Below are 23,756 nucleotides of genomic sequence, written 5' to 3' on the forward strand. Positions count from 1 at the left end.
GCTCTATTGTGAACTAGGTTTGAACGTACGTTCAGAAAATGCTATGGCTAGAATCCTATCTGCCTGAGATTTTGCAAGGCGTCATTGATGCTTGCAAGGAGGAAAAGATTGGAAGGAAGTGCGCCGTGCACAAGGAATCTTCGGATTGGAACCGTCCGCCTACGTTGAGCGACGGCCCGAAACAAGAACCTTCTTTAAGGTGATCACACACTTTGTTTGTGATTGAAGACATCAAGATTAATACTCTTATGATTTGGGCATTCCCTATGTGGGAGGACACAAGAGGTTTAATATCCTCAGGACTAATAGCGCAAGGTTATGCGCAAGGACATAGACCTAAATTTATTTTTAGGAGGATGATTCTTCTCGGGATTGAGAAAATGGAATTGAGTTAATAGATTCTCAGAAAGATGCGAATGATGAGTTCTTACATGGCTCGTAAGTTTAATGAATGGTGAAGGATATTCTCGAGGTACTAGAGGAAGGACATGAACTGGTAAGGTAAGTATTGAAATTGAATTTTTGTTTAATTTAATTTCTAAGTTCTTTTTTGAGAAAGGACTGGCTCAACTCACCATTGAGCAAGATTTGAAATTTTCCGGTTTCTCCTCGGCAGTTCAGTTGGACCTCTACAGTTGAGGACAACTGTTTATAAGTGAGAGGGATGTTGCTAAATTGGCTTTATCAAACAGGAAAACAATTCAAAATGAATTATTGGATTTATAAGTGAGAGGGTTTTCTCGCTTGGAACACCAAGAAACTAATTCTAAATTAATTATTGGAATTTGAAGTGAGAGGGTTTTTCTCACTGGAGACATCCGAGTACAGAGTATTCCTAGTGCGTCATTCAAAGTAATGATGGGAGCACTGTGAACGGGAATATCTGTAAGGCCACCAAGAACGGGTACTTCTGATGCGTCACATTGGATGGGTGACAGGGAGCATCGGGAAGAAGTATCCGACCATCCGGGAACGGACATCTCTGATGCGTCATAGGATGGGTGACATAGAGCATCGTGAAGAGGATTGTACCGTAAGTTCGGTAGGAAAGGACTAGGTGACGGGTATTCCTTATGCGTCACAAGGTGGGTGGCGGGTGCATCAGAAAAGGGATATCCATAGTCTAGAGGAAATCCGAAGTCGAAAGAGGAATACGCGGAAAAACGCAAGCACAAGAATAAAGATGGATTCTGAGAAGCTTTTCTTAAAAAGCGGAATATTTTAACGAGTTTTTCGGGAAGAGAACGCTTTTCCGCGAGGAATCTATGTTTGCATTGCATTCGTGTATGTGGTTGCATCCAGGGACGCCTGGGAAGTGTTGTGAAAGCATTGTTTTTAACTTATAAGGTTTTATTGAGTTTTTGGGCAGGTTCAGACCAATTTTAAAAATATGCCGGCCGTCCACTTAATAAGTGGGCCGCCACTTAGAAAATAAAGCAACAAAACCAGCCAACGAATTCTCTCTCCCTATTTCGGGTAGAACAGAAAAAGAAAAAGAAAAAAAACGGCCGCGATCTCTCCGCGAGCAGCTATTCGTGCCGTGGTGAAGGAGCTATAAAAGCACCACATGCCCTCACTGAAGGGAGGTTACCAATGTCAGCAAGAGAAGACTCTGCCGCCAGATAACGCAAGAGATCGCGAGACTACGAAGCACGGAAATCGCTTTTCCCGCGCAAGAGCGACAGGTATCTATTGTGGATTCGCCATACGAATTGTTGTTGCGTGTTTGCGTGTGTGTTTGCAGGTACTTCATCGCGAAGGAGAAGCGAGAAGGCTTTGGCCTACGCTTGGGAATTCGGGGAACGGAATTCGGAAATTGTCCGCGGAGTCTCGACTCCGAGTACAGACGGAAAAAGGATTGAGAGCTCGTCTCTCGGAAATTCCTTACGGGAAGGAACGACCATCGAGTCCGAGATTTAGAATGGAGGGGTTTTCTCCGGTTCTTGTGCTTGTAAAAAGATTCTCCCTAATAAAGAATACTCTTTAAGGGGGGGGCCAGCCCATCTTTTGGTCCCAGTACCGTGTCGATCTTCTCTCTCTCTCTCTATTTATTTCTCTCTATATCCTTTGGCTTCAGTATTAAGTGATAAATTCTATTTATCCGAGTATATTTTATATTGTTATGCGCTCCCGTTTGTGACAGCTACCTGAGTGTCACGTCCTGACCAAAGGAAGTTCCCGATCAGCCTCTACCTGGCTGATACAAGAACTCGAGAAGATCCAGCAAGAAGTGATGTACCACATAGTCGCCAACAACACCTGGTTGGCCACTACTACTCTGCCAGCCAAAGAAAGTCGTGCTGAGCTCCAATGTAACAACTTCCTCTTGATAGACAGGAGGAGGGGAGCAATCTGCTGCTCGGGAGACAAGTCCAAACCAACCTGACAGCCCAAGTACCGAACTGCAGTCCCTGGGGGGATCCACCTAAAACCCTCTCCTGGCATCCAATCGGGCACAGGAGCACTACCAATCGAGAAAGCCACTGTCTTTCTCCATTTGATTAGTGCGCCCGATGCACAACAGAAGGTCTCTAGAGCCTGCTCACACCTGGCCTCCTGGCCATCTAAGTACAAGGCTGAGTCGTCGGCAAACTCAGCATCCAGCAGCTCATCTCTCCGAATAGGGAGTGCTAATCCCCGTAGACCAACCTACTGCGACACCAAAAACCTGCTCATCGCCTGTGCATAGAACAGAAAGAGGAAGGGGACAAGAGGACAGCCGTGTTTGACCGAACGTGTGAGCATGAAGCGATCACTCTACCTCCTGCCAAAAGCACTTGACTGTGAGCCTGTTTGTACAAAGTTGACACCCCTCTGATCCAAGCATCTGAGAAGCCCATCCTGCGTAAAGTGCTCTCTACAAAGTCCCGGTCAACTTTGTCGTATGCCTTCTCAAAATCGAGAAGAAGAATCACTAGGTCCTCACCATGGAGCCGTGCTAGGGCAGAAGCCTCCCAAAAAGTAAAGATGTTGTCAAGGATACTGCGTTCCTTGACAAAACCTGTCTGAGTCCCATGTATAAGGTTCTCTAGTAGTGGCTGAATCCTCAAGCTCAGAGCCTTGACAAGAATTTTGTAGGCTGAGTTGAGGATGGTGATGGGGCGCCACTATCGAATCTCATCCAAGGAGCCACCCTCCTTGGGAACGAGGTAGATCAGGCCCTCACTCATGCTGTCAGGCATCACTCATGTGTGAAAAATGTACTGAAAAGCACTACAGAGATCTGGGCCGAGTAGGTCCCAGTACTCCAAGAAAAAACTGGGAGTCAGCCCATCCTCACCTGGACAGCTACCATGGGGGAGGGCCCTAAGAGCCGTGTGCAACTCCTCAAGTTGAAGTGGCATCCTTAGCCTCTGACGCAGCTCCTCAGTCACAAGACAAGGCATCTGTGCCCAAACGTGCTCTCTGCATGCATCTTGATACTTTGACTGGGGCTCTGCAGACAGTAACTCACTATAAAAGTTAGTAGCAACTGCACGCATATCCTCGGGCTCAGAAGCAACTGACTCGTTAGGCCTCCGCAACTGACTAACCTTGGCATGCGAATGCCGAGGTCCCACTGCCTCAAAGAAAGCACCAGTCACTCTGTCGTCCACCTGGGTCCATTGAGATGCGTGTCGGTGGAAAGCAAACTCATGTCGCCTCTCTTCTATGCTAACAAGCTCCTGTCGAGCCTGCTGTAGCTACTCCTCCAACCAAGGACTGTTTGGATGCTGCTCCTGCATCCTTTGTAACGAAGCAATGCCCCATTTGAGACGCTGCTCCTCCTCTCTCGCTGTAGCCCGGCGAGCCAAAGACTCATGGAGAAAGAAACGGCTAATCTGAGCTAATCCTGAGGCCACTCTGTCAGCAGGAGAATCCTGCCTGTCCAAGCTCTTTGTCCATAGAGCCTCTACTCGCTCTCAGAGTGCAGAGTCCAACATGACCCTCTCTGGGATGTGAAGCATCATGCTCCCACTCCTCTGCTTGTCTGCCACTGTGAGGATCACTGGTGCATGGTCCGAGAAGGAAGTCCCTGCCAGAATGCCAACTGTCCCTCCCAAGTCACTCAAAAGGTCACTAGTGTAGAAGCGATCTATCCGCGATAGATTCACTCCTCCCACTCTGCGGTCCGAACGAGAGAAGGCAAGGCTGTCTGGTGGCCTCACAAAACTAGAGTGCTGCCAAACATCCGAGACCCTCAGAGTCATACAAAACCTCTCCCAAGCTGCCAACTCAACTCCATGCACAGTAGCATGGCTACCACCAATCCTGTCAGAAGGGTCCTCCAACATGTTGAAGTCCCCTCCTATGCACTAGTGTTCTGCCTGCGGCGGCAGAGACTCAACTATCTGAGACCAAAACTCCGCTCGAGCACTCGCCACATTGGGCGCATAGATGTTCAGGAAACCCACAAGGCAACCCTGAACCTGCATAGTAATCCACTGAGCCCTGCCTGGCACAATAATCCCTCTGTCCACAATGGCCTGCTGCAAAGAGTCCGCATTAGTCATACATACCCCACCCTGATGCCTCCAGGTCCAAAAGCAGTTGACCAAAAAGTATCATATCGTCCACGCAAGAGCTGACCACAACGTCTAATGCGGCTCTCACACAGATGGTGCTCCTGAAGCATAAGGAGATCAATCTCTCCTCCCACAAGGCAGTGCTGAAGCTCCTGGCGCAGTCGGCCTCGCTGACGCTGAAACTGGGGCCCACCTAGTCCCTGCACGTTCCATGAGACGATCCTCATGGGGAGCGAGAGAGAACAGATGCTGCCGCAGCAGCTAGACGGGCTATCTTCGAGGCTGGCTTGGATGGGGAGTAATCCGCATCCGAACGTCCTCTAGATAGGCGTGATTGCAACGAGTGCCGGGCCCACGCCCAAGCAGTGGGAGCCGTACGTAAAGCAACCTCCTCTGTCCAGGAGTCCTCACGAATGTATACATAGCATGGCAAGCATTGTGTATCGGCAAAGAAGTAAACCACAATGTGTCTACATCCTGTTGTATCTGGAGGTGTCATCGCAAACTTGGCCAATGGCCACAAAGTCTGAAGCATATCTGTAACTCCTAGTTCTCCCATGTGGTGAGAGAACTCTAGGACCTGTGTGTGCAGCCATCCCAACACTGAGTCGAGAGTCCACTCAGTCTAGTCCCTGCCGCAAAGGGGAAAGGAGAAGCCAACTGTTGAGTCAAAGGCCTTTGTCCCCCTAGCTGCAAGAACATGGACCGTGAAGCAGGCTGCCTCATGGTCTGCTGAGGGGTCGCCGAGAAAACGGGTAAAGTCGTAGTCGAAGAAGTCCCATTGGCGCCGGATGTCAATGCTCGTCAGACCACGAGGGATAGCTGCAAGGGGAGACGTTTGTACCTGCAGAGGGGGCCGCAAGAAAGGCTGTCCCTCTCTCGCCAAGCGACTCGTGGCAAAGGCGCTGCCAAGAGATCTCCTAGCAGCCGGAGAAGGCCTTGTCCCCTGGGTCGACTGTGGAACTGAAGCGAGAGGGGGAGGAGCAGCAGGGGGGAGCGGTGGAGAAGAGGGCCGGGGGGGAGGGGCAGAGGTAGAGGGGCGGGGGGGAGAGGCCGCGGGAGCAGGAGGCGGGGGGGAGGATGATGAGGAGGGGGAACTCTGGGGGGGGGGGAGGGGCTGTCGAAGGTGAAGCTGGGGTGGGGGCTGGAGCAGGGACCTCATCCTGCTCAAGAGGACCAAACCGGTTCCTCGTGGGAACCCACTAGTGCTGAGTAGGCGCCTGAGGACCACTCTGAGTGCTAGGTTGTCGCTGTGGCCCCTGTCGTCGTCGACCACGGGCCTGTTGCCACCCCTCCTCCGTTGGAGCCTCAGGCTCAGAGGGTGGCTCTGCATGTGTGCGTTGTGCCTCTGTTTGTGTCTGCTGGCCAGCCCTTGCCGGCTGGGGCTGAGTCCGTGGTGTAGGTCGAGGCCTCCTCCGTGGACAGGCCTTCGCTAGATGGCCCATCTGTCGACAAATGAAGCACTGGTTCGGGAGGCCCGAATACTCCACACTCTGTCTAAACCAACCCCCACTCACTCGAGGCAGAAGAATAACCTTCGGGAGCATGCGAGTGTCTGACCAAAACGCGAACTGAGGGAATGCCAGCCACCTTGGTAGCTACTGAGGCTGCTATGCGAGGTGTCTCCAGGACAGCCCCAATGGCTGAGCCGATCCTGGACAAAAGTGGTAAGTACTCCCTCCGCAAACCCGAAAAGCAGACGGAGATGGGGATGTCTGCCTCCTCTACCAGAACATCTGAAGCAGGGTCAAAACCATGTCTCCACTGTCGAAAGTGGGCTCGAGCTGCTCGGATGGTCAAAGGACTCATGGCGATGACCTTGGACACCATCTCGGAGGTCTCAAACTCGATGTGATAGTAGCCTCGTCCGAGTATCTGTACGTCCAAGATCTTGCCCACCTCTGCGATAAGGCGGGCCTGGAGAAGGTCACGCAGCTCTCTTCTGCTGGGTCGGGTGCCGACAATCTTGCAGATGTCCGAAATCTCCTGCAAATGCTCTACCTCTGCGGCTAGGCTCGCTTTCTCTGTTGGTGAAAGAGCAAGTCGAATGGTGGGCTCAGCGGAGTCGGGCGAGGGGGCTTCGGAGGAGTCCCTCTGGGGCGGAGCATGAGGAGTGAGCACCTGACCGAAAATGCCGATATCAGCTTGGAATGCATTTCAACCAGAAATAATTATGCCCTGTTGCAATCTGATTCGTGGATTATGCGTCATGGTAATCACACTTCCACAATCTTTCGTTCTTTCGTTGCGTCAGTGAATGCAAATTTGCGTTATTAATGGTTCCTTTTAGTTACTGAGGAGAAAGAGTTGGAGAGCTGAGGTAACGATGTAGAGAAATAGAGAGACGAGAAAGACGCACTGATGGGGTGACAACCAAACCTCTCAAGGGCCACCCACACCGCCATCGATGTAGTATTTTCTTTAGTTTGCATAAATGGAATGTATACCAATGCAATACCTCAAGGCTCAGTGCAAGACTCGACACGACTCGAATGGATGCTGTAGCCTTGGCAACTCTTCAATACTAGGTATCTCCCCGCCTGATTTGATGCACCTTTGTAATCTGGCTTGATGTAGGTTACAAATGGCCACCACGACAAAGATCTGGGGCTGATCTACACACCGGATGTGAGGATTTAAGGCCTGAATGCTGGCTGCAAAAACACAAATTTGCAACATTGAAAATATAGAAAATCTGTCGTGATGCAACATTGAAAATGCAGTGGAATGATGGTGCAAAGAAGCGGGCGATGGTTGCAAATGGCGCTAAAGATGGTTGCAAATGGAGGGCGATAATGGATGATACGAGTGATGCAAACAGGCTCACAAAATTGCTAGTACTAAATCCTCTAGGTTCAAGGCAAGGCTATTTATAGGATCGGCTTTGGATGTCAATGTATCATGTCCACGTGGCATTGAGAGCCATGTACATGTGACATCGTCTCCTGCTTAAGATGAGGTGCGGGTGCCGAGCTGCATGGCCTCCTTGTATGAGGCTAGCAAAACTTGATAGTACGACAAAAAATTCCTTGTCCACCCAAGCACCTTCCTGTGTCTCTCGATCCTTGAACTTTGGGAAGTATGGCTTTGCTTTGCTTGCTTGTCCATACGTGCTTGAATCAATGCAAGGGGACCTGCTTGGGCTCCTTATTTTTGACTTCATCAACTATCTCCTGTTGCTTTTCAATAGAAGAGAGCTAGGTCATAGCTTATGAAAGTTGAATGTTGTCAAAACCAAAGGGGGTTGCATAGATTTATGAAAAGGAGCTCTTAATAGTTATTTGAATGTAACATGTCCACGTGGCATTGCTTTGCTTGCTTGTCCATACGTGCTTGAATCAATGCAAGGGGACCTGCTTGGGCTCCTTATTTTTGGCTTCATCAACTATCTCCTGTTGCCTTTCAACAGAAGAGAGCTAGGTCATAGCTTATGAAAGTTGAATGTTGTCAAAACCAAAGGGGGTTGTATAGATTTATGAAAAGGAGCTCTTAATAGTTATTTCAATGTAACATGTCCACGTGGCATTGAGAGCCATGTGCATGTGACATCGCCTCCTGCTTAAGATGAGGTGCGGGTGCCGAGTTGCATGGCCTCCTTGTATGAGGCTAGCAAAACGTCGACAAAAAATTCCTTGTCCGCCCAAGCAACTTTCTGTGTCTCTCGATCCTTGAACTTCGGGAACTATGGCTTTGCTTGCTTCTCCATACCGTGCTTGAATCAATGCAAGAGGACCTGCTTGGGCTCCTTATTTTTGGCTTCATCAACTATCTCCTGTTGCTTTTCAACAGAAGAGAGCAAGGTCATAGCTTATGAAAGTTGAATGTTGTCAAAACCAAAGGAGTTTGCATAGATTTATGAAAAGGAGCTCTTAGTAGTTATTTGTGCTTTGACTCAGTGGAGGCATTACTTGCTCGGGGTAGACTATACGGTGAGCATAGATCATGAGAGTTTGAGATATTTCTTGTCACAGATCCTGACTAAGGGGCCTAAACCCTAAGAAGAAGCAGCCCTTTGGTTGCATAGATTTATGAAAAGGAGCTCTTAGTAGTTATTCGTGCTTTGACTCAGTGGAGGCATTACTTGCTCGGGGTAGACTATACGGTGAGCATAGATCATGAGACTTTGAGATATTTCTTGTCACAGATCCTGACTGAGGGGCCTAAACCCTAAGAATAAGCAGCAACTTACAGTGCTTCGCCGAGAGGGGCAATTGTTAAGAAGTTCCCACCAACGTATGGGACCCCGTCCAATGGGGTCTAGGGGACCTAAAGACAACAAATAAAGCAGGACCTATTTTCACACACACAAAAGCCATGCGTAAAAATGTGATGACGTGGCAGCTGTACAGATGCACACGAATTGCGTTGATGATGTGGCAGCTTGTACAGACTTCTGTGGATTGCGCATGTTGACGGGACAGTTGTACGAATTTTAGAATTGGCGCTGGCTGCTTTTGGAAGGCCAGACGCTTTTAGAACTGGATGCTTTTTATGTACTGCTTCTGAATATGTGCCATGGGCTCAGTCTCTAGCACGTCTCCGTGGGGGAGTGTAGAGCATGGAGTACCGGCGTGTACTGAGTTGAAGCAATATAGAGAAATACTGAAAGGGGTGCCAGGGGTTGGGGCTAGTGCTCTCTTGGGGTGGAACTCCGCCATTCCTCGTCTCGTGTGTTGTGCATCTCTTTCAATTCAGTGTTATTTGAAGTGTTAAAGGTTGTTCAATCTGTTCTTTTCCGTTGGCATGTGGTGCCCGTCCCATTACATTGATATCAAAGCTTCATACGTGTGCTTTTCTGAAAGCATACTGGTTGTCACAAATTGCTGACATGTCAAGCCATTGAAGAACGGAGCTGACTTGCAGATCCTGGCCGAGGGGCCTAAACCCTAGAAGAAGCAGAAGCAGAAGCAGCAGGAGCAACAACAGCAGAAGAAGTTTACCAAAGTCTTCCCGAGTTGCCTATTTTTAAAGATGAGTTCCCACCAACTTACGAGACCACCTCCGAGGGGGCCCAGGGGACCTAAAGCCATTACAGTAAAGCGGAACCAACACACACTCAATCGCGTGGACCATGATGACGTGGCAACTGTATGGACGCTCCGGATTTTGTAGACATGCTAACGTGGCAGCTATATGGACGCCCGCAATTTATGTTGATGATGTGGTAGCTGTACGGATTTCCACAAAACGCGCCGACAGCTTTTGGACCGGTTGCTTTTAGAGTTTGATGCTTTTCATGTAACTGCTTTTGAGAGGCCAAGGGCCTTTAAATATGTAGAGGGCTCATACTCTAGCACTCTTCCCGGTGCAGGTGCAGAGCGCGAGTATCGGCATTATATTGAGTTTAAGCAATATAAAGAAATATCGAAAGGGGTTTAAGGTTTGGACCAGTGCTCTCTTGGGGTGGAACTCCGCCACTCCCCGTCTCGTGTGTTGTGCATCTCTTTCAGTTCAGTTGTTATTTGAAGTACTTAAAGTTGTTCAGTCTCTTCTTTTCCGTTGGCACGTGGTGCCCGTTCCCGCAACATCGGTCCTATCAAAGAGCAGACAAGGCAAGATGGCGCTTCCAAAGTTTACAGAATCTTCGTGTTCCTGCCCTGGAGTTACTAGCCACTCCCACCCTTAGTCCATCGCGCATCGGGTGCGCTCTTGTTTCCAAGACCACTTACAAGGGAAGGAGTTTCTATCGAGGAACCCTACGCATTGACCCTTGCAAGGAGTTCCTCTTGACCAACCCTATGCATTGATGCGAGCATATCTTTGGGGCCACCGCTTTTCTCAGAAGCAGTGCCGTGTAGTGGTGGATGTCTATAGCTATCAAGACGCACACTCCAAGGACTTGACAAGCTTTCAAGAAAATTTTTGCCCAAAGTTACGTGTCTTCATACATCTTCCTTAGGAGTGCAACTTCTGGGAAAGTGGGGTATCTTGAAATGCTTGCCATGGAAACTCTAGCAGATACAACTTGAAATCTCTCAACATCTCTCAATCGGTGTCTTTTCTCGAACCGATAACCTTGGAGGCCAAGTGTGATTGCTATATCTTGTGGCTACCATCACCGCCATAGGAACACTGTTTGTCCAAGCTAGTTTCGACGATTCAAGGGCTTATGGATCAAGCTGCGGTCGACTACAAATTTCTGAAAGAAACCTAACCCTAATTTTTGGTATAGGTCTCAGAATGGCAAGCTAGTCGTCTTTCCGAGTTCGACTGGCGTCGAGAATGCTTTTTGAGTTTGATTTAGGAGTTTTCTGAATTTTGTTTGAGAACTTGTTTGGTGATCCTGTTTAGAATTTGTTTGAAATGGATGGTATCTGTTTAAACCTGTGTTGGTGCCGATTTGAATTGTTTGATTCTGGTTTTAATAGTAGTTTCAATGCTTGGTGATTTGCTCTCAAGAGGAGGACAGATGAGAATTAATGTTTGAGAATGCTTGCCCATACTCATGGTCCAGACCCTTGCCGTAATTTACGGGGGGAGTATTGATTGTTTGAAAAGTGTTGTTTTTACTCATGGCGCGGACCCTTGTGGTTAATTATGGAGGAAGTATTAAGAAGTCAGAGTAATGGCTACTCTCAGCACCTCAAAGCGATGCAGGCTGCGGTCTTGGGAGCATTTGATTGTAAAAGGCCTCAGTATCTCACGGCTCGGACCTTTTTAGGTTATTTGCGGGAGGAGTGATGAGGGAGTTGTTAAACAACTCATGGCGCGGACCGGAATGGTTATTTGCGGGGGGAGTGTTCATCAACAACTATATGATTCTATGTCGTGTTGCATTGTGATGTGCCAACCACTAAATATTCCTAATTGGGTGAGATTATGTGGATATGTAATTTTAGTGCATCAAGACGATGGGATTTTTCTGGGAAGCGGACGACCTAGGATATCAAGAGCTTCGATTTGGAATGAGAAAATTGATTGTCCCTCGGAAACTTTTGAGCTAACTTGAGTTGTTTTGCAGATATATGGTAATTGCGGACGATCACTTTTCTTTTAAGAAGGGGGGATGTCACAAACCACAAACGTGTCAAGCCACTAAAGACTCGGCGGGTTGAGGATTCGTAGACCCAATCCTAGCTGATTTACAAATCCCGGCCGAGGGGCCTAAACCCTAAGAAGAAGCAACAGAAGAAGTTTCACCAACTTACAGGCCCTCGCCGAGTGGGGCAATTTTTAAAGAAGTTCCCACCAACTTATGGGACCCCGTTCGATGGGGCCCAGGGGACCTACAAACAATAAATAAAGCAGGACCAAATTCTTAGACACACAAAAGCCTTGCGTAAACGTGATGACGTGGTAGTTGTACGGAAGCGTGCGATTTGCGTTGATGATGTGGCAGCCTGTACGGACTTTTTGCGAATTGTGCATGCTGACGTAGCGGTTGTACGGATTTTCGAATTTGGCGTTGGCTGCTTTTGGAAGACCCCAGGTGCTTTTAGGACTGGATGCTTTTCATGGACTACGTTTGAATAGTCCTAGGGCCTTTAAATATGTGCCATGGGCTCAATCTCTGGCACGTCTCTGCAAGGGAGTGCAGAGCATGGAGTATCGGCTTGTACCGAGCTGAATCCATACAAAGAAATACCGAAAGGGGTGCCAAGGTTTGGTGCGAGTGCTCTCTTGGGGTGGAACTCCGCCACTTTCCGTTCGTGTGTCGTGCGTCTTTTTGAGTTCAGTGTTATTTGAAGTGCTAAAAGTTGTTCAGTTTGTTATTTTCTGTTGGCACGTGGTGCTCGTCTCGTTACAAAGACCTTGTTGTATGTGACACGTGGTTTGAGGCAGAAGGTAGTGATTATCACAATCCTCCTTTTGTTAGGCACAGAGGCATAGATGCAACACTTAAGGATGTTAAGTGTACCAATGAATTTATGAAAGCCATTCATTTGGCTAAGCTGTTTGTCTTGCATATTTTTTGGTTGCATGGGATGCCTTAGTCTATTGTTTCATATAGAGACTTGAGTTTTAACGGAGAGTAGTGTGTGAGAATGTGGATGCTATGCTCAAATTCTCTTCGTTGTTGGGTTTGAGGAGTGATGGACAATCAAAGATTACCAACTTTGTGGTGTTTGACCTGGCTATATCTATGAAAATGTCAAGTGCAGCGGAAGGGTTTAAGGATTTTAACTCAGATCTAGTACTTCGCACAAACACAAGGTTACTTTACTTGAGAGAGAAACTGAACTTAACACAATGAGAGAGAGAGGCAGAGAAAGAGACAAGAGAGACGACACTGCATGTTGGGTCCAACTATCCTCAAGGGCTCCCTTATTCTGTTGCCAGGGCAAGTACTTGCTTTGATTACTTGCACAATAATGATACAATGGTTAAATGCTGAATGCTGATGTTGAATACTTCATGCTAATGCTTCATGCAAAATGCTATGCTGATTTGTTGCAAAAACGTTGGGATTGATCTGATGCAAAAATGCTGGCTGATCTGCTGTGCAAAAGCGCTAGAGCAGATCTGATGGTGTAAGCTGAAAATGCTGGTGCTGAGGTGCTGGTTCTACGAGTACTTGTTCTGTGGATACTGGATTCTGCTGTCCTTAAACTGAAGGCCAAGCGACTCTTTAATAGGTCTTTTAGCCATTTGCCCTACCTACTTTTAATAAATGTCATGTCAAAGTCACTTATTAATAAATGACTGTCATAAATTGCTGACGTGTCAAGCCACTGAAGACCCTAGCTGCCTTGCAGATCCCGGTTAAGGGGCCTAAACCCTAGCAGAAGGAGAAGAAGAAGAAGAAGAAGAAGAAGAAGAAGAAGAAGAAGGATTTACTGACTTACAAGTTCTTGTCGAGTGGCCAATTATAATCCCAATCTCCAACAACCTTTGCAGAGGGGTCTAAGGCCATAAAATAAAGCAGAACTCACACACACCTTAGATTTCTGTGGAGATGATGTGGCAATTGCACGGACGCTCCTCGTTTTGCGTTGATGGTTGTTGACGTGGTAGCTGTCCAGATTCTCGTGTTTTGCATTGGTTGCTGCTTGTCTCGATTGTGACTTTCTACACTCTTCATGATTCATTACAGATGCAGATGCGAAGTGTGACCAACCCAGGAGGATTCCTGTTCTTGAACGGTCACAACCCTTCGTCCAAAAGTCATACCTCTTCACGAACAACCACACTTCTTTGACGACCAGGCATGTCCCTTCGACCAATGGTTGCGGCTCTTCATCGAATGGATGTGTCCATTCTCCTAAGACATGTCTATTCGCCTAAAGGATGTGTCTCTTTGTGATATCTTTTCATATGTACTTGTTCGTCTCCTATATAAGGAGCCCTTTATCACACTTTCAATCAATCAAACACAGAGTCTTCTGAGTCTTGTTTTTGAGTTCAGTTCAAGTTTCTTAAGTCTTAATCATGAGTTTAAGTACTTAATTAAGGATTAGTACCTAGAATCCTTACAGTGGTATGAGAGTGTCACATGACATATCCAACCCTATGTGTCCATAGACAAGCTACACCATAACAGGGTTTCCATCAAGTCCAGTCAGTCTAGATTAGAAGTGATCTGGCACTTTTGTGAGTCTATTTGTAGACCATGCATGCCCAGCCACTTGGTATAGATGCATATCCTCTGGCTGCACACAACATGATCATCAGTATTCCCATCAGAATCCATTAGAATCAGTTAGGGGATTTTTCCAATGCATTTAGCCTATTTTCCCTATTTTTGACATTTTTCACTTATTAATTTAAGTGACTTTCCAACAAAAGTAGGTAGGACAATTTGGGTAAGAAAATATATAAGCAAACCAAAGCTAGCACTCTTTGGCAGATGAGCAAGGAGCACAACAGGCCTCAGGCAGCAGGTACTCCCCTCTCTCAGCAGTCATCTCCAAGTTCCCTTGGCGATCCCATCAACCCTTCAGCCTAGCGTTTTGCTCATCGCCAACACCCCCAACCTGCCTGGCGTTTTCAGCTTTGGTTGGACCGCAACAGTACCAAGCCACTAGCGTTTTCAATTATCGCCATCAAGGCTGCAAGCAACTAGCGTTTTCAGCCTCAAGTACAGCAGCAAATTCAGCCTTAAACATCTGCAGATACACTCCATTTTCAGCCTCCCAAAAACGCAGCAAACCTGCGTTTTTCAGCAGTCTGAATCAGCCCCGAAATTCAGCAGATAGCGTTTTGTGGACAGCAGTTAGAAGGTTGCAGATTTCAGCCCTTACGTCATCGTCGCCGTCCCCGTCGTTGTCACCGACATAGTCCCAAGTTACATCAGTTTTCCATGCATCATCATTGTACCACTTTGTGCAATCAATAGTAGACCACTCTCGCCGACGAGAGTGGGGCCTTCGGAGGAGGGTTTTACAACGTCTTTGGTGTCGTATCTCTCTTCTCTCTTTCTCTCAGTCTCATACACTTGCACGCACAATATCCACTCACTTTGTTCGCGATCACAGCACTCTCCATAAAAAACGGAAGGCTCTCTGTAACAAACTTGGACACTCCAAGTCAAGAATCAACCGCGACAGCACCAAATAACCACTTCAAAACAATTCAGAGATCACAATAGATTTGCACTGGCCCGGCGGAGTTCCGTGCCTAGAGATATTGGCCCCAAAGACTGGCGCCCCTTTCGGTATTTCTTTTTGTATTAATCAATCATCAAAGTACAAGAGAGCGGTTAGGGTTTCACTCTCAGACTCTGCGTCCAGATGCCCTGAGAAGTGAGGCCCTCACCACTAATTTAAAGGTTACAAGGGATGCCCAAAAGCAGAGCCCCAAAAGCTTTTAAAATCAAAAGCATCAGTTCTCTCTCTCTCTTAGAGAGTCTTTTCTCTTTTTTTTTAATAAAAAAAAGCAAAAGCAAAATTCGCGTCGCTCATCATTTTCCACAAATTTTTTTTTTTTTCTTAATTATCCGCCTTCACGATTTCCGGAATTTAGGGTTTTTGGCAAAAATTAGGGTTTGCAGGAATTTTAGGGTTTCTGGCAGAAATTAGGGTTTTTGCTGTCCGCCATGTCATCACTTTGTGACATACCCCCCTCTTGAAAGCATTGTAATCGACCGCGATTACGCCTGCAAAACCGACAAAAGCCATAAACCGTCTTAGCAGACACTGACTGTTAGTACCTACGTACTAGGAACACACATCTAGCACATGTACAAAATCGACAGTCACATCACACGACATCACAGGACATCACCAGACATCACAGGACATCACATGACATTCAACATTCATTCGGATCTTAGACCATGATTTATCGGCAATGTAGCTAGCAATCACATCTAGGTCCAATCGGGACCTCATCGATGTCCGATTGACTAACCCCTATTGCAACCATGTCTATTCGAGATGAATCAGACCAAAATGCTGCAGTCATTTCGGCTATCAGTTCCTGCACTCACAAGAAGTCAAGAACAAATCAGTATCATAATCAGGAATTCCATTTCATAAAGTCATCCAGCAGAATACTGTCAGCTCTCAGTATCCCTGAAGCTCAAAGAGACATCAGTGACTTTAGTATCAAAATCGAGGCATCTGTTGACAAAGGAGTGGAGTGACTCCCCTCTTGTGCATCCCACTGCACCAGATCTCCGGCCAAGCTGAATTCTGGGTTCCGTTTGGAGTAGACTATGCTAAACCAAAACATCGAGGTAAAGTTTCACAATCCGAGGAGTATCTGCTAGGTCCTCCTCCTCCATCCACTTCGCATCAAATGCAGGAAAATTCTTGAACTTAACCAAGAACCGCCTTCGGACTTTACCCTTCTTCGTATCATTATGTGCCAAAATCTGTTCAGGAACAAGGATCTCCTCGTTTTCTTCCACTTTGGGTTGCTCATCAGGCTCCCCATCATCAGGCACATCACCCTTAACAGGGTTCAAGAGACTCACATGCAATGCATTATGAATCCTCCAAGTATCTGGCAGGTCCAATCGGAAGGAGACATCATTTATCTTGTCAGTAATCTGGAAAGGTCCGTAGTATCACATACTAAGCTTTGGAAAAAGCCTCTCCTTTCCCTTTTTTTTTTCTTAGGCGTGCCTTCTCAAAAGTAAGAGCACCCAATCATCCTCCTTCAGTTTCCAGTCGCGACGATGGCGATCCGCTGCCTTTTTCTGTCGTTCTTGAGACTTCTGTAAAGTCTCGTGAACCTTGGCAAAAGCCATATCCAAATCTCGCGAATATTCATCCGCTTCAAATTTCTAATCTTTCGTGCTCAGGAAGGATGGAACCTTCGCAGCAGTTTCAACAATCTCTCATGGCGTCTTCCCCGTCGAAGAGTGTATCGTGTTATTGTCGGCAAATTCCACCAAAGGTAAGTTCTTTTCCCATTGAGTCTTCTGATCTGAGATATAAGACTTCAATAAATCTAGAACCACTGAATTGGCAATCTCGGATTGCCCATCAGTCTGCGGGTGGAACGATGACGAGAACTGTAACCGCGTGCCAATGTTCTCCCAAATTGCCTTCCAAAACAAACTCGTAAATCTGGGGTCTCTGTCGAAGACAATTGTCTCAGGCATGCCATGTAATCGGAAAATCATCGTGATCATTCTGTATTCTCGGGAGATAAAAAAAAAAAGAAAGCCATTTCAATATTTTCCGAGGGGCGGGTGGGTGGGTATGGGTAAAGGCTGTAACAATCCCTGTGCCTTATGCCTGTCAAACTTGACCTTCTAGCATACCAAGCAACTGCGCACAAACTCTTCCACATCCTTCTTCAGTCTCCGCCAAAAGAAATCTCTCTCTACCCCTTTCATGGTGGTAGCAATGCTGCGGTGACCCGTAAAAGGTGGACAGTGGCAATCAGTCATAACCTTTTCCCTCAACGGCTGTGTAACGCACAACATAGTCTTTTTCATCAAGTAGCCTTCCCGAAGGGAGTATCCAGCTACTGTCTCCCCATCCCGTATCCGTGTGAAAATATCTGCAAAATCTGTATCTGTGGCACACTGATCGACCATATCCTCGAAGCTCCTATGATGTATCGCGGAAATAGCCAGAACCAACGGTTTCCGAGACAAAGCATTTGCCACTACATTCTTCTGTCCCTGCACATGGACAATCTGGAAGTGGAACTGTGACAAGATGTTCACCCACCGCATCTGCTTTTCCGAAAGCTGCTTCTGTGACAAGAAGTAGCGCAAACTCTGATGGTCTGTAAAGACAATGAAATCCGCTCCGAGTAGGTAATGCCGCCACTGAGTAAGAGCATGGATAACCGCCAAAAGCTCTTTCTCATAAATCTGTGCTGTCATCTCCGGCCTAGAGAACAAACGGCTCTCGTAAGCTATGACATGGCCTTCTTGCATCAAGACCGCACCCAGACTACGACCACAAGCATCACAATATACTTCGAATGACTTCTGCAAGTCCGGCAAAGTCAAAATAGGTCCCGTAGTCAATTTCTCTTTCAATGTCTGAAAGGCAGTCACCTCTGTGGGTCCCCACGAAAAAGGTACTCCTTTCTGTGTCAAGATATGCAAAGGGGAAGCAACCTCTGCAAACTTTCGTATGAACCGCCTGTAGTACAAACACAGTCCCAAGAAGCTTCTAACTTCATGGACATTCTTCAAGTCGGGCCAATCACGGATAGTCTCTATCTTGGCCGGATCCATTTGCACTCCTGCTGCTGACACAATGTGCCCCAAAAAGTGTATCTCTGGTAGGAAAAATTCACTTTTCTTTGCATTGATCACTAACTTGTGATCTCGTAATGCCTGAAAGACTTGAAGCAGATGATCTCTGTGTTCTGCCTCATTCTTGGAGAAAACAATGATGTCGTCAAAGAAAGTGCCAACAAATAGTCTGTACTCTTGAAAAATCCTGTCCATCATCCGGTTAAATGTCGCAGGAGCATTGGTTAAGCCAAAAGGCATCACCAAAAACTCAAATAACCCAAAAGTCGTCCGAAAAGCTGTCTAGTAGACATCTCCTGGTGCTATCCTGATCTGATGATATCCACTCTTCAAGTCAATCCTGCTAAAGCACGAGGATCCCTGTAACCTGTCGAGTATATCATCGATCCTAGGAATCGGAAATCTGTTCTTGATGGTGATTTTGTTGAGAGCTCTATAATCGATGCACATTCTCCAAGATCCGTCTTTCTTCAAAACCAACAATACTGGAGAGCAATACGGTGAAGTACTAGGCTGGACAAGACCCTTTTCCAAGAGGTCTTTCACTGGGTTCATAATCTCTTCATTCTGTGCTCGGCTCACACGGTAAGGTGGCCGATTCGGTGGCGTGCTTCCAGATATCAGATCAATGGTATGATCTTCAAGCCCTCTCAAAAGCAATCGGCATGAGCGTGGAGAAAAAAGTAAAATAAAATCTTGGCGTTCTCTTCTTCAGGTCAAAACATATTCAACCTTTTATCCATCGTTCAGTTCTCCCAAAAGAATGAGTAAGAAAACTGAAGTTCATCAAGTACAATCTCTAAGCCCTTCATTTATCAAAGTCGCTTTCTCGGCCCGGTAGTCAACCACGGCGTAGTTCTTGTGGTACCAAGGGATCCCGAGTAGAACGTCACTCACGTGCCCTGAACACCCCTGTCATTGCAAACGAAGTTTGCCAATGCTCGGTGTAATGGCAACATCCCATCCGGGTGCTAGTCGAACTACCTCCGCCAGTGGCGTCAGTCTGTCGGGCGCAGTTCCAAATCGAGCCGCCAATTCCAAGTGAAAAGAAGTTGGCCTTGGCTCCTTCAAAAGAGCTTCTACATCCTTCACTTTGCCCCAAAAAAAAAACGGCAAAGTTTGTACTTTCATTCATTTGATTCGGTGCAAGTCCCACGCCATGTGGTACCAGTTCTGCTTTTCTATCTGCCTTTTCTGCCACATTCCTCAGCTGCTCTCGAACTCTCAGACCTGTCGTCGTCTTTATCATTCTGTTCTTTCTGTGCCTTATCAGGGCACTTTGCGGAAATATGTCCATGTTTCCCGCATCCAAAGCACTTCCCCTCTCTGATGAAGCGAGCTCTCTCCTCAGGAGTAAGCTTGGGTCGTGCATCCTTTTTTTTTCTCTGGGTTGCTCTTTTTCATTCTACTTTCATTCCCAGAAGTCTGTTTGGCTCGTTGTGTCATGGCCTAATCTGTGGGGTAAGTCAGACTGCCAGAGTGAATGGCAAAGCCCCGCTTCGCATGACTCATCAACTCCTGAATAGAAGCTGACTTCTGTTCCAAGCAGTGATCTCGGATCTCTGTAGGTAGACCCAAGGTAAACCGCTCAATTTGTTCTCTGAACGAGATCTTCTTGAATGAAGAGGCGGGTAGAAAAGAGCTCCAGAATCTTTCACAATAAGAATTCACTGTATCGCTCTTGGTCATCCGGAGATGGTTCCAAGCAGCTCGTATATCTCGCTCAAACTCTTGAGTCAATCAAGAAGAAATAAAAAGCCTCTTGAATTTCAGCCATGTAACTGGCACAGTCTTGCTTAATAGAAGCGTGGACCACCAAGTAGGAGCATTCCCCTCAGAGTAAGAGGCAGCTCTCCGAATCTCGGAGTGCTCTGAATAGCGTCCTCCCGCGAAAGCGATGTCAAACTGCTGTATAAGAGACAAAGCCTTCGAAGCATCTGAGTATCCTGAAAAGTATCAAACTTGATCGAGTGGCCACCTTCCTTAAACTCTCGGACTTTCTTGCTGTTATCTTCGAGAAAGTCATACTGGTTGGCTTTGTAAAAATTCTTCTTGTTCGCATAAAACTTTCCGTCATCGGAATCTGAGCTGTCTGTAGACGAGTCCTCAGTAGAACTGTCAGTCTCTGGGCGAGATGTAGCCTTCTTTGCCTTTTTCTTGCCCGTTCCGAAGCTTTGTGTCTTGCTTCGCTTTTTGCTTTTTTTCTGTCTTCTTCGCTCTAATCCGAGGAGCTAGAAGAACTGTCAGAAGAAGAAGAAGAAGAACTGGGTACTCCTTCAAATCGAACACGCTTCTTCCGTTTCTTTGCTTTGTCGAATGTCTACTGACGACCCAAATATCCCGGGAAGTCAGTACCTTTGTTCTGCTTTTTGCCGTGCTTTTTGCCTTTCTTTTGCACGTCGAAAAGCTAAGCAATCCGTGCATCAACCACGTTCTCCAGTTCCTTCTCCGTATATTTCTTGGAGGTAGAAGGTTTCTTGAGAGCGGGTTTCGGGAGTGGTGTTGTGGTTCTCTGCCACTCCATCTGTACCTCTTTCAAAGAGGTCTGGTTCATATATTTTACCATCTTTGGGTCCTTGGCAAAATTGAGCATCATCTTTGTTGCATCGCCAATCAATTGACGACGCTCCATCTCTGTTTGCTCCGCCTGAGTAGGCCGAGGCGGGCCATACTCTCTGTCTGAATCTTCGTTGTGATCCCAGCCCGCATCTCCAGATGCAGAGGGAGTCGACTGATCATTGCTTGAAGCCATAGGTGCCGCGGAAAAAAAAAAATTCGGGGATCGGATTTCCCGTAGAAGAGAAATCGGCCGTGCTCTGATACCACTGTAACAAACTTGGACACTCCAAGTCAAGAATCAACCGCGACAGCACCAAATAACCACTTCAAAACAATTCACAGATCACAATAGATTTGCACTGGCCCGGCGGAGTTCCGTGCCTAGAGATATTGGCCCCAAAGACTGGCGCCCCTTTCGGTATTTCTTTTTGTATTAGTCAATCATCAAAGTACAAGAGAGCGGTTAGGGTTTCACTCTCAGACTCTGCGTCCAGATGCCCTGAGAAGTGAGGCCCTCACCACTAATTTAAAGGTTACAAGGGATGCCCAAAAGCAGAGCCCCAAAAGCTTTTAAAATCAAAAGCATCAGTTCTCTCTCTCTCTTAGAGAGTCTTTTCTCTTTTTTTTTAATAAAAAAAAGCAAAAGCAAAATTCGCGTCGCTCATCATTTTCCACAAAAAATATATATATATATATATATTTTTTAATAATCCGCCTCCGCGATTTCCGGAATTTAGGGTTTTTGGCAAAAATTAGGGTTTGCAGGAATTTTAGGGTTTCTGGCAGAAATTAGGGTTTTTGCTGTCCGCCACGTCATCACTTTGTGACACTCTCCCTCCCATAAGAACTAAAAGGAACCTTGAGCAAATATGGATCACTCATCTTGAGAAAATACAACATTCATTCCTATGCACCTTACATTGGTATTAGAGCTTTGGCAGTGTTCTGTATCACTCAAGGAAAGAACCACAAGAATCATAAGGATTTTTTTGCTTGTTGCGGTCACACGAACCCAAGTTCGCTTGGGCGTGTCGACTCCTAATCGTGTTTTTGAAGAGTGACAGGAATCATAGTAACAGGGAATGGCCGTTTTCAGGTCTTCGTTCCCCGTTCCCATTCCAAGCTCCCGTTCCGAATCCCCATTCCGTGTTTCAAACGTGAGTACCTTTAACAGGGAATGGCGTTTTGTTCGGTGTTCCCGTTCCGCGTTCCCGTTCCGGTTTCCCGTTCCTGGTAACTATGACAGGAATCCCAGGAAAGAAGGGCTTGTCCAGCCTCCCCTTGTGTCTCTTTTCACTCATTGAGAGCGGACCGTGCACTTAGCGGCCGGCCAATCGACGTGAGGTGGGAAAAAGAAACCTTGGTGTGAGCGCAAGGCGGCCAAGGGGTGCGCCCGTAGAAAGGAGTAGAACTCGGGTGAAGAGAAGATCCTTCTCAAACACGGTTTGCAAGTGAAAGAAAACCTCAAGAACCTCAAGAGCCGAAGTTTCTCGTGGACTTAAGAACCAAAGATCATAGTGTATGGTTGTCACCCGAAGCGGAATGGATACTTCGCATACAGGTGATGAGCATGAGAGAGGCGACGAAGAATTTTTCCCACCAGGAGATTTTTTCGACCCTTCCCCTTCGCCATCTACGCCACAAGTTGTACCAACTCCCATGGAGATGATGGTCAAGTCGATGTTGGACATGATGGCGGCACAACAAGAAGCGAATCGCGAAGCGACTCGCCTGGTGCTGGCACAACAAGAAGCGGATCGCATTGCGTTGGCCCAACAAGAAGCGACTCGCATTGCTTTGAACCGCGAGTGCGAAGAACAAAATGCAATACAACAACAAGAAGCGAATCGAGTCGCGTTGGCACAACAAGAAGCAAATCCCCTTGCTTTCGAACGCGAGCGCGATGAACGAAACGAACGAAAAGCAGAAAGGGAGGCCGAGCGAGAAGCTCAAAGGGAGCTACGCACTCGAGAATTGCTTCGACAAGTCCTAGCCTCGAAGTCGGAACTAGCCAAAGATTGTGGGAGTTCCTCTAGTGGCGCAATCCACGATGCGGATTCCAACAACCCAGTCACCGAGAAGTTGACTTTCAGTAAGTATGATGGTAAGATGGATGTTACGGTTATTCATTCTTGGTTGCATCAATTTAATGCTTATTTTGCGACAACTAAGAGAACAGGAAATAACAAAGTTTTGACGGCAGCTATGTTCCTTGCCAGTGATGCCATCATTTGGTACCATGCATGGCAAGAGGCACAGCTAGCCGCTCACCTAGAGGAAGCGAACGAATTCACGTCTCTCTCCTTTAGCTGGGTTGATTTCCAAGACAAGCTCAAGGCGCGGTTTATGCCACCTCAGGACCTAGCACGATTGAAAGAGGATTGGTGCAATCTCAAGCAACATGGTATGCCAGTCTTGTCGTTTTCTAACCGTGTTTTGCAGCTCGGCACTCAATTACGCAAATCGGATGCTGAGTGCAAAGAGGCTTTTCTCTTTGGGTTAAACGAATACATCAAGTTTGATGTCGAAGTCTTTGACCCCGCGGATCTCAACAAGGCGGTAGCGATCGCTCTCTCCCAAGAGATGAAGCACAACAAGGGAAAGCCTAAGGAGAACAAGTCTTCTCAAGGGACCTCTCAGAATTCTCAGAACACACAGAATGGTAAGAACGGTAAGAATGGTAATTCTTCTAGCCCATCTTTCTCTAATTCCTCGGAAAAGAACTCTAACAATGAATCTAAAGGTAAAGCTAAAGCACCTGCAAAACCTACGCTAATCCCGGATGAAAAAGCTTCACAAGGAATTGTAGGAGGATACATCATGGCTGAAGAACAAGTGATTTATGTTGAAGAAGGTAGATGTTTTCAATGTCACGTCAAGGGGTACATTAAGAAGGCCTGTCCTAAGACGGTCTTACCTAAAGAACAAAAGGCACCCACAGCAACCACAAGCACTATCACGAACCAACCTGCATCTTCTCCTGACTCTGACACACATATTGATGAGTCCCTCATGAAGTGTTATGGTCATGTAAAAGGTCAGCGTTTTATCATATTGTTTGATCCAGGTAGTATGCATGATGTGAT

At 46.9% G+C, this 23,756-nt stretch overlaps 1 protein-coding gene across 2 annotated transcripts in view; it reads left to right on the top strand.

The window, feature by feature from the left end:
- LOC147447715 (uncharacterized) overlaps positions 1–23,756 on the top strand; it is a 46,691-nt gene that overhangs the window by 13,117 nt on the left and 9,818 nt on the right. The window lies entirely within an intron of this gene.

The sequence above is a fragment of the Adiantum capillus-veneris genome, chromosome 11 (assembly GCF_014529385.1).
Source record: "Adiantum capillus-veneris isolate H3 chromosome 11, ASM1452938v2, whole genome shotgun sequence".
Lineage (NCBI taxonomy): Eukaryota > Viridiplantae > Streptophyta > Polypodiopsida > Polypodiales > Pteridaceae > Adiantum > Adiantum capillus-veneris.